This window comes from Castor canadensis, chromosome 3 (assembly GCF_047511655.1).
Source record: "Castor canadensis chromosome 3, mCasCan1.hap1v2, whole genome shotgun sequence".
Classification (NCBI taxonomy): domain Eukaryota; kingdom Metazoa; phylum Chordata; class Mammalia; order Rodentia; family Castoridae; genus Castor; species Castor canadensis.
Genome location: NC_133388.1, coordinates 32,061,382 through 32,075,018, shown reverse-complemented (window position 1 = coordinate 32,075,018; position 13,637 = coordinate 32,061,382).

Here is a 13,637-nt window from a genome sequence, read left to right as displayed (position 1 = left end):
AGTGGGAATGACAACACTGCTCATTCCGTAGGGCTGAAGCAATGGTAGCTGAACGGTATGATTTCTAATTCAATTTTGGATTGTGCAGAAAATAAAGAAGCTTATGCTCTGCCAGTTGCAGAGGAGCGGGATGACAGAGAGGTTTATGTGCACATATACATGCACACGCATACAAATTCTCTCTGTCACAACCCAGGCCATCAATCCTCAAGTGCCATTGAAGTCCTCTGATGCATCTACCTGTTAAGAGGATGGCAAAGACAGAAACCACAGTTCAACACTTGACTGTTCAATGTCACAATCCTTTGAGAGTTAGTTGAATTTCTTTCTGGTTTTTGCTTTTTTTTTTTTTTTTTTTTGTGGTACTGGGGTTTGAACTCAGTCCTATACCTTGAGCCACTCCACTAGCCCTTTTTTGTGAACTATTTTCCTGGGCTGGCTTTGAGCTGCAATTTTCCTGATCTCTGCCTCCTGAGTAGCTAGGATTACAGCCGTGAGCCACCAGTGGGTGCTCACCTTTTATTTATTTATTTAACAAAGTGTAGCCCAGGCTTGTCTTGAACTCATGATCCTTGTGCCGTATCCTCTTCACCAGCGTGCACCACCACAACCAGCAATTTCTTTCAAGAGAATGAGTAAAGCGGGACAGTTTATTAAGACAGAAAAGTAGCAAAGGGTAGAGCTCCCAAAGCTGGGAGGGGTCCCAAGAGAGGGTGGTCTAATTTCTTGAGCACATATTGTATGTCAAACAGCACACCTGACGCTTTAAGACACCCCAACTCATGAATTCTGCCAACAATCCCATGAGGGAGTTTTTAACTAACCCCCTCCCTTTTTGGTGATTTTGGGACTCTAACCCAGGTCCTAGCATACCAAAAGCATGTACTCTACCACTAAGCTACATTCCTAGCCCATTTTGATGAAGGGAAAATGAAGGCCCAGGGAATGTAAGTAATTTGCTAGTAGGCATTTAGCTACCAAAGAAGGAACAGCAGTGGGGATCCAGCCTACATCTTCCAAAGCTCTTTCCAGCGAGCATGAGCTCTATCTCCAACCAGATTGCAAGTACCTTGAAAGCAGGGAACCATCTAGAAACTTTTCTAGGTCTTTTCCTTGCTGGAGCAGAGTGGGTAATTGGCAAACTAAATGTTTGGTGTATGGGAGGGAGCAGCCCTGAGCACAGGGCCGGCCCGTCTCAGGGAGTCAGACAAATACATGCTGGGTGGGAGAGATGCTGGTCCCTGAGAGGTCATGGATCCTAGTCTGTATGCCTTCCTGCAGGTCAGCCCCAGAGTCCCCCACTGCCTGCAAACATGGAGGTTCCCACACCGGTATTAGTCACAGTCTTCGTCTACCTGCCCTAACCCATCCCAACGCTTGGCTTACAGCTTCTTGACTTAGCCAGTGGCACACCCCTGAGATCCCAGCTCTTTGGAGGCTGAGGCAGGAAAATCGTGAGTTCCAGGCCAATCTAGGCTATAAAGTCAGTTGCTCTCTAAACAAACAAACAAAAAAAGCTGTCTGACTCATTTTTCCATTTTGTTCTAGCCTGTTCAGTATCTCTGACTGTCCTTCTCTATAATGACAGTGCAGCCCCTGCTTTGGTAAGGTGTCTTAGTGGCTCTCTGGACAGAGGTCACTGAGAGTAGCCTATCCACAAGGACCAAAACCTGCCCCTTCCTGGCTGGCAGAGAGCACAAGTGGGCAACTGTGAGCTAAGGGCCTTTTCATTTTAGAAGCTGGATATGCTGTATAGCCAAGAGCTCCCCAGTCACCAGCATGGAGAGGCTCGGTTGGTCTCTGCCTTCTCCTGCCTCCTGCAGACCCACCCTGACCCAGCCCTGAGCCCTTCTTCTCTCCATGAACCTCTTCTAGTCAGTATCCAATGCCTTTGCTGGTCACCAACCCTGAGGAAGATGCCCCTCAATGGTGTCACCTGGTCCTCAGTATGGGAACTGTCAAGGCGCTTATCTGCTCACCTCAAAGATCTTAAGATTGAAGAAGGCAAATGTTGTTTCTTGTTCACCTGTGCAGCTCCAACAGCTCAGTGGCTAGTAGGTCTCCTGGTAGGGCTTAGTAACTATGCACTGAGTTGGGCTAGCCCTCCCCTCAGAGACTCCTCCTCTCCCCACAGGGAAAATGTCCCAAGTCTTCCATTGCTTACTCAAAAGCCCCTCAGAGGGACCCCTCTCCCCCAGGAGCATATTCAAGACCTTTCAACTTGGGTGGGCCTTTCAGGGGACTGTGTAAGTGTGGGAGAACCACCTCCCATTTCTGTGTAATCATGTGTTGGGTTGGTCACCACAGCCCACTAGCCCCCAAGGGACAAGACTCATGACTCCAACCAGAGACCAGAACCCAGTGGGAGGCCGGGGGTGGGGCTGAGTGGGAGGGGTCGGGAGGTAAACCCAAGGGTGACCCAGTGGTTCCCAGGGTGGGAAACAAGATGGCGTCCACCACCAGGGCTGGAAACAAGGGAAGCCAGGCGAGGTGCCCACGACCTTGTCCCAGGCCTGTGGAACGATGTGTTGTCACCAAAGGAATGGAAACCTGTACTTTGGGAACTTGGCAGCCAGGGCTGGGTTTTTCGTGTTTTCTGTAATTATTTCCCTTTTGTTCTCCCTTAGTATTTAGTAAAGCCCTTTGTGAAAATGCCAGCTGCTCTCAGCTGTGCTAAGAATGACAAAGGGGTACTCTGTGCATGCTTGGCCCTGTTAATGGAGGGCCTAGCTTAGTGGTGGCATCAAAGTCAAGGACCACCAAGGGCACTAGGAGGCTCAGGAGGCCACTGCCAGCATCTTGGGTCCAGTCTATTACACATGAGTCTCCTTCTAGATTCTTCCAAGCTTCAGCCTCAACAGCCTGAGCTTTTCTGAAACCTGGGAGTTTGGAGGGCTAGTGGCCCCAGCTGCTTTGAGGGAGGGCATTTGGATCCCAGAGGTGTGGAAAGCTCTGGTGAGATCCAAAGGCCAGGCACCTGCTGTCCTCTATCTGCCCTGTGGCAGACAGACTCTCTACAGTGTGGAGGCATCAGGCTTATGAGCTGGCATGTTGAACCGCTTTCCTTTCCTGCTATCACAACTCGGGGCCTCCTGTGAACCTTGTCCTGTCTGTCCACTGCCCACTCGTGGTGGCCCCTCAGCCACTCACCTGCGACCTACCACATCCTTATTTCCTGTGACTACCCTGCTTCTCCTCAGCCCTCTCTCACGCCCATGTCATCTCTCAGCTGCTGTGAGGAGAGGGGCCAGGAGACCATCCCCTTCAGAAACAATCACCCCTTTCTTTGTTAAGTAAGTGATACATGAGGCGGGAAAGGTTTTTGTAACTAATCGTCTGTGATGTGGAACCTGAGAGCCCGTGAGAGCATGGGGCCGTCCCGCCTTTGGATGACAGCTGGGGGGCTCTGCTGCTCAGTCTCCGGATGTGGACAGCGGGTCACTTCTTCCTCCCCCCCACTCTACTGGGAGGCCTGAGGGATGCTAGCGGGTGGTGGCTGTACTCTGCCATGCCCTGTGCTTTCCGTACTTATAAGGAAACTTCCCCTTTCCCCTTCAAGGAAAGAATTATTGTCCCCATGTTTCAAGTGAGAAAAATGGAGGTTCAGAGAGGTGAAGGTATTTCAAGTAAGGTTCCACAGCCAGCAAGCAGCAGAAGTGAGAGTGTCGGACAAGGAACAGCAAAGTCTGCAAGGAGGCAGCATCAGGCGTGGTGGAAGACATCTGTCATCCCAGAACCAGGCAGGAGGATCATGAGTTTGGGGTCAGCCTGGGCTATGTATTGATACCCTGTCTCAAAAAAATATTAATATTGGATCTTTTCGGTCTGAGTCTCCTGACCATCCCTCCTCCAAGGGAAGGCTGAGCAGTCTAGAACTGGAGCCTGAGACTTCTTGGGGAAGGAGGGCTTCATGCCCGGACCATGCATTCAAGTGACAATGTGATAAACGCCTCTGTGTGGCTCCCCAAAGTAAAACAGGAATGCCTGTCTTTGGGTGGTAACCGAAGGACTCCCCTGACAGCGGTGGAGGGGCTCAGGAGCCCTCTGTCCTCAGTCTCACTCTCAGGATACTGGGCCAAAGGCTGCAGAGTCTGGGGAGGAAGCCAGTCTGACCTGAGGGCCATGGGCTCAGTGTCCCAGAGCTGGAGTCACCCCTTGGCAGAAGAATAGGGAGGACCTGGGAGTGGCGAAGGTCTCCTGCTCTTGCGAGGAATGCTGCTGTCTCTGTCATGGATCTGAGGGTGAGTGGAGACCAGCCTCTCTCAGGGGGAGCCAGCAGGTCAGGGCGCAGACCTCCTGAGGGCCATCTCCCCTGTCATGTCACTCCATGACGTGTTAGCCCTGGTCAGTTGTCGTTTACACTTCAGAGAGGGAGGCTGGATAGCAGAGTTTCAGGACCCTTGGACCGGCCCTGGCAGACTGAGCAGGCACCAGAAGCTGAGATGGGGGGCGGGAGATATGCGAATCCTGTGGGGCCTTCATTCACTGAGCCTACTCAGTGCAGCTCCAGGCTGGTGCAGGGGACACCACAGCAGCCTTGGCCCTCCAGAAGCTTCCAGTCCAGAGGGCAAGACCTTGATTTCAGCAGCACTGAGTCTCCAGGGCCTCTGAAGCCTACTCTGTCTGCAGCAGGTGAGCAGCTCTGAACCTTCCAAAGGGCCTGTGTCTCAAGCATCTTTGGGATGTGAAGGATGGAGGGTTCTGGAGACTTCAAGAAGGCAAGACGGGTCAAGAAAAGCTCTGTGTGGCAAAGGTAATGCTTGTGTAACAACTTACAGGATGAACCAAAGTCCACTAGGCATAGAAGGATGGAAATAGTCTGTTATTGAGAAGGGTAACTCAACAAGACATGTCTGAGGAACACAGAGGATTCTAGAGGAGCTAGGCTGTACAGGGAAGTAGGGGGCTGTGCCTACAGGTGAGGCTAGAAGGCAAGACAGGGTCAGATTGTAAAAAGCTTGAAGGCCATGCTAAATATTCATAGTTTATTCCCAGGGTTCCAGGGAGCCATGGCAGGTTCTTGAGCAGGGAAGTGGCATGGCCAAATGTATACTTTGGAGAAACAACTGGAGGCAGGTAGAGGGTTTGTCCTAGAGATATAAAGACCAAATCTGTGATTCTTGCAGAGCTAAAAGTGGCCTGAATCAGGACAGTGGCTATGGTAGTAGACAGCATGGATCCCAATGTCACCGATAAAAAAATTGATTTCTCAGTCTTTTTTGAAGCCAGCTATGTCCTTGTGATTAAATCCTGGTTAATTCCCCTACCCTTAGGACTTTTTAAGGTTATAAGCGTAAGTGAAAGTGTTGGGTTTGACCTCTGGGAACTATCCTTAAAGAAAGGAGCCTGGCTTACTTCCCTATCTGCCAAGATTTGCCTGGAACGCAAACATGATGGTAGGAGCTCTTGCAATCATCTTGGACCATGACAATGAGTTGAAAGAAAATTGGATTCCTGAAAATCTTGTGAAGTTGCCATACCAGCCCTGCCCTGCTTACATTCAGAATTATGTGAAAGGGAAATAAACTTCTTTGTCATTTAAGCCACTGTTATTTTGGAGTTTTCTGTTAAAATATGCTACTTTACATTTTTGCCTTCCAAAGGTGAGAAAATGAGTTTCACAGTTCTATATGAGTTTCATAGGAAAGAGGCTGGATTCTTCCATGGGTTATCCTTGGGTGTGAGTCATGATGCTTTCTCCTGGGAAGAACTGGGGCTCTCCCGTCCCCTCCCAGTTGGAAGTAGGAACGGGGAGGCCACTGTTAAGGATGCAGATGTTAGGGCCCAGCTGAGCGGGACCAGCCTCCCCAGACACATCCCCCCCTCCCCAGTGCTCATCTTCTCCCAGAGAGCACAGGAAGGAAACTGTGTTGGGGGCAAGGGATGCAGAGGGGAGCCAGATAAATTCCCTCTTATAGTTGGATTCCCAGGGGTAGAGGAGCCAGAAAGTCTAGCAGAGCCTTCAGCAGACAGACAGGGGACCTCCAGCTGGCCCCTCAGGCCCCAGGCTCTTCTAAGAGTCAAAGAACAGTTGGCTGCTTCTCCGGAGATGTTCTCTCCTCCAGCTCCCCTCATCTCAAAGAGTGGGGGCTTTGAGTCTATCGCTAAGAGGCCCTCCCTCAGCGGCAGGATTGGAGCCCATTTTTGGTATAATGAGGTGTTGGCAGGAGGGCGTGGGACAGGAGTGGAGGTGGCGTTGGGTTTGGAAGCAGACATCTGCAATTTTACTCAGCTATCCAGCTCTTGGCTCAGGTCAGGAGAGCTTCAGGGAGTCCGGTTCCCCCAAAGGAGAGTGAGTCTGATGCTGAAGATGACATCAGAAACCAGAATTGTTCTTGCAGAGCTCCCTGGGACCCATGTTCACTGAGTGCTACGCGTCAGGTCCTTGCACACACGTGTGATCTCATTTGATTCGCATGGCAGGCCTGAGAGGTTGGTATTGGCCCATTTTAGCTATGAGAGTAATGTGGCGCAGACAGGTTAAGGAAGTTGCTTCAGGTTACGCAGCCAGTGACAGAGGAATTGAACACTAGTCATATGATTCCAAATGTATTGCTGCGGAGCCCCAAGGGGCAGAGGAAGCCTAGGCCCAAGATCTGAGATGGCAGTTTCCACCAGGTGGCCCCAGGCCTAGATCAGACTGTGAAGGAGGGGCCAGGCTGTGGCACCCTTTGTTTCCACATACTTCCCTCCCCTCCTTCCCAGTTGTCTTCCTCCTGTCCTCCTCCTCCTCCTCTTCCTTCTCCACCTCCTCCTCTTCCTCCTCGTCCTCTTCCCATCTTCTCCTCCATGAGTCACTGTTATTAAAGACTATGTTTGAGTTCAGCTAAAATTATCTCCAACACTACTGCCTAAGTCTGTTTTCCATTGCTATCCCAGAAGACCTGAAGGTGAGCAACTTAGAAAGGAGAGGAGTGCATTTTGGCTCACAGTTTTGGAGTTCAGGAAATCCAGGAGCACAGTGTGGGCATCTGCTTGGCCTCAGGTGAGGACCTAGTGCTGTTGTGACGTAGTGGGAAGCAAAGGGCAAGGGAGCACCTTGGGAAGAAGCAGAACACAAGGGGTGGCCTTGCTTTTAAGGGACTTAATCCCCTAGTAACTGGCCCGGTCCCCAGTGAGCGAGTATTCACTGGCTCCCATGAGATTTGACCCAGGCCTGCAGGAGGCCCTTTATTCCCTTCTGCAGACCCCCCTGAATCTGGTCAACCCATAAAGTTCCCACCACCTCTCAACACTTTTAGACTGAGTACCAAATTTTAACATCCAAACCATAGTTATGCCCCAAAACGTCTCACAGGTCAACCAGTGGCATTGAAAAATAACATTTCAAGCCCATGGTCTGGGTAGATGTGATGTCTGGGAGAACAGAGTTATAGCTGGCAAGCCTCCAGAGGCAAAGTGGAATGCCCATGCTATTTTCTCCCTGGAAAAGAAAAAGGAAAGGTGACTTCTCAAATCTGGCACAAACTCTTATAACTCATAGATATTTTTTAAGCATGTGAAGTTTGGAGTCCTAAGAAGCATACAAAACAATATTTCTAATTTGTTTGTTTTGGTGGGGTGAGAGTTTGAACTCAGGGCTTGATGCTTGCAAAGCAGGCACTCTACCACTTGAACTACACCTCCAGTCCATTTTGCTCTGGTTATTTTGGAGATGAGGCTGGCCCAATCTATTTGCTGGGGCTGCCCTTGAACTGTGATCCTCTCTATCTCAGCCTCTCAAGTGGCTAGGATTGTAACGTGAGCCACAGGTGCCTGGCAAAACAATATTTCTTAAATGGCTGAGAAAGCCCAGCACTGGCTGAGAGTGCAGGGACCACCTGAGGTCACCTAGCGGGTAACCCCCCAAAATCATGAGCAAGTGAGCACCCTTCCTGGGTTACCCCATCCTTGAGTGGGAAAATGGTGTATCCACTTGCAGGAGAAGCCTGTCCTTCAGTGCAGGAAGACCGGGAGTCTGTGAAGTTGGTCCTGGAAGAGCTATAGCCAGAGCGAGCCTGGGAGTGTTGTCATCACTCTCAAACCCCAATTCTTTTTCCTTTGGACATCTTTCTGATTCCAGCTGCTACCACTGCATTAATCCCTTGGTCCCCATGGATACTTAGGGGAAGGAAGGAAGGTCAAACAGAAAACAAACACCAAAGGAATGGGAGTGGGTCAGAATCCAGGGCCTGAGACAGCTGCTCTCCAGTGTTAAGGGCTGGAGGCCTTGGTTCCTGTCCTGTGTTGGCCTCCATGTGGACAACTTATCTTATAGCCACCATCTGGGAGTTCCTCCTGTACCTTGCAGCTTTAATTTTATTTTATTTATTTATTTATCTATTTATTTAACAGTACTGGGGTTTGAACTTGGGGCCTTGCACCTGTCAGACAGGTGCTGTATTGCTTGAGCCACTCTGCCAGCCTAACTTGTAGCTTCTTCGTGGTCTAGATCAAGTGAGTCTTGTGTGTAGCCCGCTGCCTGGCCAGGCCTTCACAGTTCAGACACTGGTGATGTAGTTTAGTGGGAGGGTGCTTGTCTAACATGAGGAAGTCCCTGGGTTCAAACCCTAGCACTGTAAGAAAACAACAACAACAAAAACTCTTCTGACAAATAAATAAAATAAAACTGATAGACTTTACATAACGAGTTGTGGCTTCCTCTTCAATTAAGGCCCATTTTTCTATTCCAGGGTATTGTCTAACAGTAAAAACACATAAATTTAAGCAACATATGTATATTGTAGAAAATACAAATTAGTATAAACAATGAAATAAAGATCACCCAAACTCATTACCCAGAGAAAACCTGGTTGATAATTTGTAGGGCATGCATATTTTTTCCTTATAAAAATGGATTCATGATCTAGGCTTGATAGTGAAGGCCTGTAATTCCAGCACTCACTAGGAAGAGGCAAGAGGATTGCAAGTTCAAGGCCAACACTGGCTTCATAGAGAGACCCTGTCTCAAAAGACAAAAGCAAAACAAAGGGAGTCATACTGATTTTTTATTCTCTCTCGCTCACTCTCTCTCTTTTTTTTTTTTTTTGGTGGTGGTGGTACTGAGGTTTGAACTTGAGGCCTCGCCAGGTAGGCACTCCTCCGCTTGAGCCACGACCCCAGCCCGGAATCATTCTGTTTTGTTGCATGCTTTTCTTCATCCAATCACACTCTTGGAAGGTCTTCTCATATCAGTTGTGAAAATTCTACACTCTTGCTGCTCAAAATATGATCCAGCATCACCTGAGCTATTATTAAAAAAGCATATTAGGTCCCATTCCAGACCCAATGAATCTAAATCTTCACTTTAACAAGATCCCTGGGGAATTCTTGTGCACATTAAAGTTTGAAATGCTGCTGTTTGGTGCCATTTTCAGTGTTACATGCCCAGGGAGTGTTTAGACTACATGGCTAAATGTTTCTTCTCAATCCCACCCTTAATTGGGCATCCAGCCTGTATCCCCATCATTGTCAATGCTGGGTGAGCATCTTTATGTGTATTTGTTGCTTGTGTCTCTTAAAGCTTACAAGTAGAATTTCTGGGTCAAAGGGCATTGATGCTTCCTGTCAAATTGCCCTACATAAAATTGGCTCCAGCTTATGCCATCTCTACGACATCCCACATGGTGGCAGTCCCTGGTATTATGCCCTGACATCTTCGCCCATCATATCTGTGGAGTCCAGTCTCAGGGCTGGCTCTGGACACGTTTCCTGGGTTATCAGTTGGTCCAGCTAAGCATTTCTCCATGTGAGTGTTGGTCACTACATTTCTTCTGATTGTGCATCTGCTGGAGCTTTTTATACCCCAAGCCCACAAAGACAGTAAGAGATGTTGGCAGGGAGGACTGCAGGAGGGTGGCCCAGCTCTCCAGTACAGAGTCCTGCACAGAGTGGACACTCATGTTGCTGCCTGGCTGAGGCATAGGGAGCCTGGGCCAAAACTCAGACTGAGCCTTGTACTGGGTCCAGACTCAGAACATGTGCCAGCCAGGGCCCCGCCTCCTGGTCTGGTGAAGCCTAGGTGCTCGCTGCCACCAGGTACTCCGTGATTCCTCAGGCCAGCCAGGTGTGCTTGGGTGGGGGGAGCAGCAGCAAGGACAATTCAGGGAAGTGACCCTACCATGTCTCAGAGCTCCTGCCCCAACAAGTATTGTGAGCCACCCACTGGCCACGTTTGCTAAAGCTGCTGGGGGAGGGAGGGAGCAGGAAGTGGCGGCTTACTCAGCGCCCTGACTGCACGTGGCTGTGTTTGCTACCTCCCTCCTCAGCTTTCCTGCCAGACTCAGCCTGCATAGCCAGCAGCTGGGGGAAGCAGTGTGGGGAGGAAACAGAAGGGACCACCCCCCCACATCCCCTGCAAGGCTGCACCTGTGCCCTGTCAGCCCTGCCACCTGTTGCTTACTGGGCATTAGCTTGCCCTTGGGCCTTAGCTGCAGAGCCAAGAGTGGGGCTGGGACTTGGGGTGGGTAGGCAGGCTTGGAGCAGGACCCTGCTCTGACAGCTGAGTGCACCACCTCGTGGGTCTCACTCCACCCAATCCCCCATAGCCACTAGGACAGACAAGGAAATCAAAGCTCAGAAAATAAGAGTAATAACTGCTCACCCTAGAGATTGCAACCTGCAGGCCCCAGAACCTCTGTGAAAACACATTACATAGGTTGACTTATTAAATTTGGTATAGGCTGGTGTGGTGGCACATGCCTGTGATCGTAGCACTCAAGAGGTTAAGGAAGGAGGATTGCAAGTTCAAGGGCAGCATGGTCTAGATACTGAGGCCTTGCCTTAAACAAATGAAAAAGGAATAATAGGCACAACAGTTGTCATTTTTCCAGATGGAAAAAAACAAGGCCCAGACAGGTGAAGGCACCTACTCTAGGTCACATAGCCTATGGGGTGGGGGTGGGGGGGCAACCTCAGTGTCTCTTTGTGAAGCTCATACACTTAACGCCCCCCACCTCCACCAGGTGACCCTTCCAAAGGAAGGTGAGGAAGGAAAGGGGACACTGAACTCATCAGATTGTTTCAGTTCCACAGGAGCTCCCAAGATGTCCCTCACATGTGCTATTCAGCAGGAGTTCCTGACCCTGGTCCTCTTCTCACATCTCCCCTCTGTCTAGACAGGGGTCCTCAGGGACACTCCCTCAGATAGGGGTCTCTATCCAGTTCTCTGATACCCTGACTTTTGGGAGTTTCTTTTTGGGAGTCACAAGAGGCCAAAGGGACATTAGTGTGAAACGTGAAATCATCTGGAGAGGCCTCCCTTTGTAGTATCCCTTTGCCACGGGCAGCAGAAAAGTGTCTCCAGCTGGGAACTGGAAGGGTAAAGGACAAAGCTGAGAGCAAGGGAGGGAGGCGCCTGCTTAGGGTCGGGAGCTACAGAGCTGGGGGATGTGAGGGGTCTGCTCTCCAGAACTAAGGAGGATGGAGCAGTCCTGGCTGCCACCAGCTCAGTCTCCTTCCACCATTTGCATAGCAGCTGCTGCTGAAGCAATCTGTTGGCTCAGGAGGATGGGAGGGCAGGAGGAAGAAAGGAGTTGCTCTTAGAGTAAGGGTGAGGGTCTCTGCATTTTTAGTCTGCAAGACACTCTCTGGGTCCTGACCAGATTCCCTTGTGTCCCAAGTGGGGCTCCAGGCCAGGCCTCTAGACCTTTTGTAATTAGGGTGGAGTTCACCCGCCAGCTGTCATGGCAACCTGCATTTCTTTCAGACTGCCCAGAGAGGCTTGAAGCCAGAAACCATAGTGCCAGGGTCTCAGAAGTGTGTGGCAATGGGTAGCTCTATGAGTGTGCCAGGAGGAACCACACAGACCAGGCCCCAGAAAGGGGCCCTCCAATGGCCCAGCCATTTCCTTCCAGTTCTTGCCTCTTCCCGGCAGTGTCTCCTGGGTCTGGCCTAAGTTGGGCTTCAGCCAAGCTGGCTGGCCTCCAGGTGGATTTGGGACAGACAGCTGGGATGTGGTGTTTCCCGCTCTGAAGAGATGGAGGCTGGAGATGGGGGCCGAGATGGGGCTGGAGTCCTTGGCTGCTTGACCTTAGTGAGATGGTGGGGTCAGAACTGGCTGGAGTGTCTTTGTGGAGGTTTCCCAGAAAGGGGGGAGGGGGTCAAAGGATCAGGGCCAGGTGACCCTGTACCCCCAACCTGTTCTCTATCAGGGTAGGGAGACAAGTGGTCACTGCCTCTGAGACCTAAGTGGGTCCCTCTGCAGGTCAGCCAGCAAGCCCTGGAACAACAGCCTGTGTCCTCTGGGATGGATCTCACAACAACTCCTCTCCTCCTTGTGGTTAGGCCACCAGGGCCCAGGGTAGCATCAGGCGCTGTTCATGGCCCCTTCTTTGCTTGTCCCCGGGGACTCTGTCATAGCTGCCTGGACTCCTGGATTCTGGCACAGACACTGTTCAACTCAGGACAGCCTGTGCTTGGCTCTGCAGGGTGCACTGGGATGAGTAACACAGCCCTTCCTCTCCCCGCCCCCCCCCACCCGCCCCAGTCACAGCTTCCAGGTTCAGCTTGGGCTACTTGCCCTGTCTTTTTTTTTGTCTGGACACCCCTGCTCCATCCTTGGAGGCCCATGGCAATTGGGACGCTGTACCCAGTCCACTCTAGCACTCCAGTTACAGTTGTCTATTCCCACTCTGGGCTCTCTTGTCCCAAAGCACAAGGCAGGCACCATATGACTGAAGCTTCCCAAGGAGCCATTCAGATCCTGACATTCTCCTGTTCCAGAATGCTCCATGGCTCCCACTGCAAAAAGTCCTTTTGCACTCTTCACCTTCCTCATCCCCTAGGTTATGTCAGAGAGTCCGCCATTCCAATCAGGTCTCCACCGAACTTATCCTCCCTGCTCTACTCGCCTGCTCAGGATTCCCACTACCCTCCTCACTACCACCACTATGTTCACCTTTAAAACTCTTCCCTCTGCAGGGTCTTTGTGACCCCAGAGGCTGACGATCTCCTTTGGAGACCCAGGGCTCCTTTTCCATCCCCTCCCCTTATTCCAATCTCTAATAGCCAAGTGACCCCCCCCCCACTGTATATTCCATAAATTCGAAGTAAGCTGCAGCTAACAGCCTTCCAGTAACGTCCCTATGTGTGCATGGAGTGTGCCATTGTGTTGGGATGATCATATATTTGCTCCTGTGAAGATACGTGCAAACACGTGTGTGTTTGGAAGTGTGTGAGAATGAATGTGCCTGTTCCTGGGTCACAGTGGGTATACACATGTATGTGCATGTATATACATGCATTTATGTGCATTGAAGGTGCATGTGTCTGTGGGTGTAGGTGTACTGGCGTGCATCCCTCTGTTCAGCCTGGGGCACTGGGAAGGCCAAGGGCAGTCCCCCCATCTCCAGGGGAGTAAGGAGGGGCTACACTCGGTGTCCTGATTTTAGACAGAGAGAAATGCAGCATTCTTGTGAGGTTGTGAAGCTATAGCCATAAGAATATGGGAACAGCAAGGGTCTGACTCCATGGTAGTCTGGCCCCTGGTCTCCAGCCCTGAGCAGCGCCTGTCCCCTAGTGAACTGGCAACCAGGATGAGGATGGCACAGAATGGGTTCAACAAAAGATACCAGTGCTGCTCTGGTCCCCAGGCAACAGGATCCCTTTGTGGGCCTGTGAGGAGCTGTGAAGGTTGTGTCCATCAGTGGACAGTGATG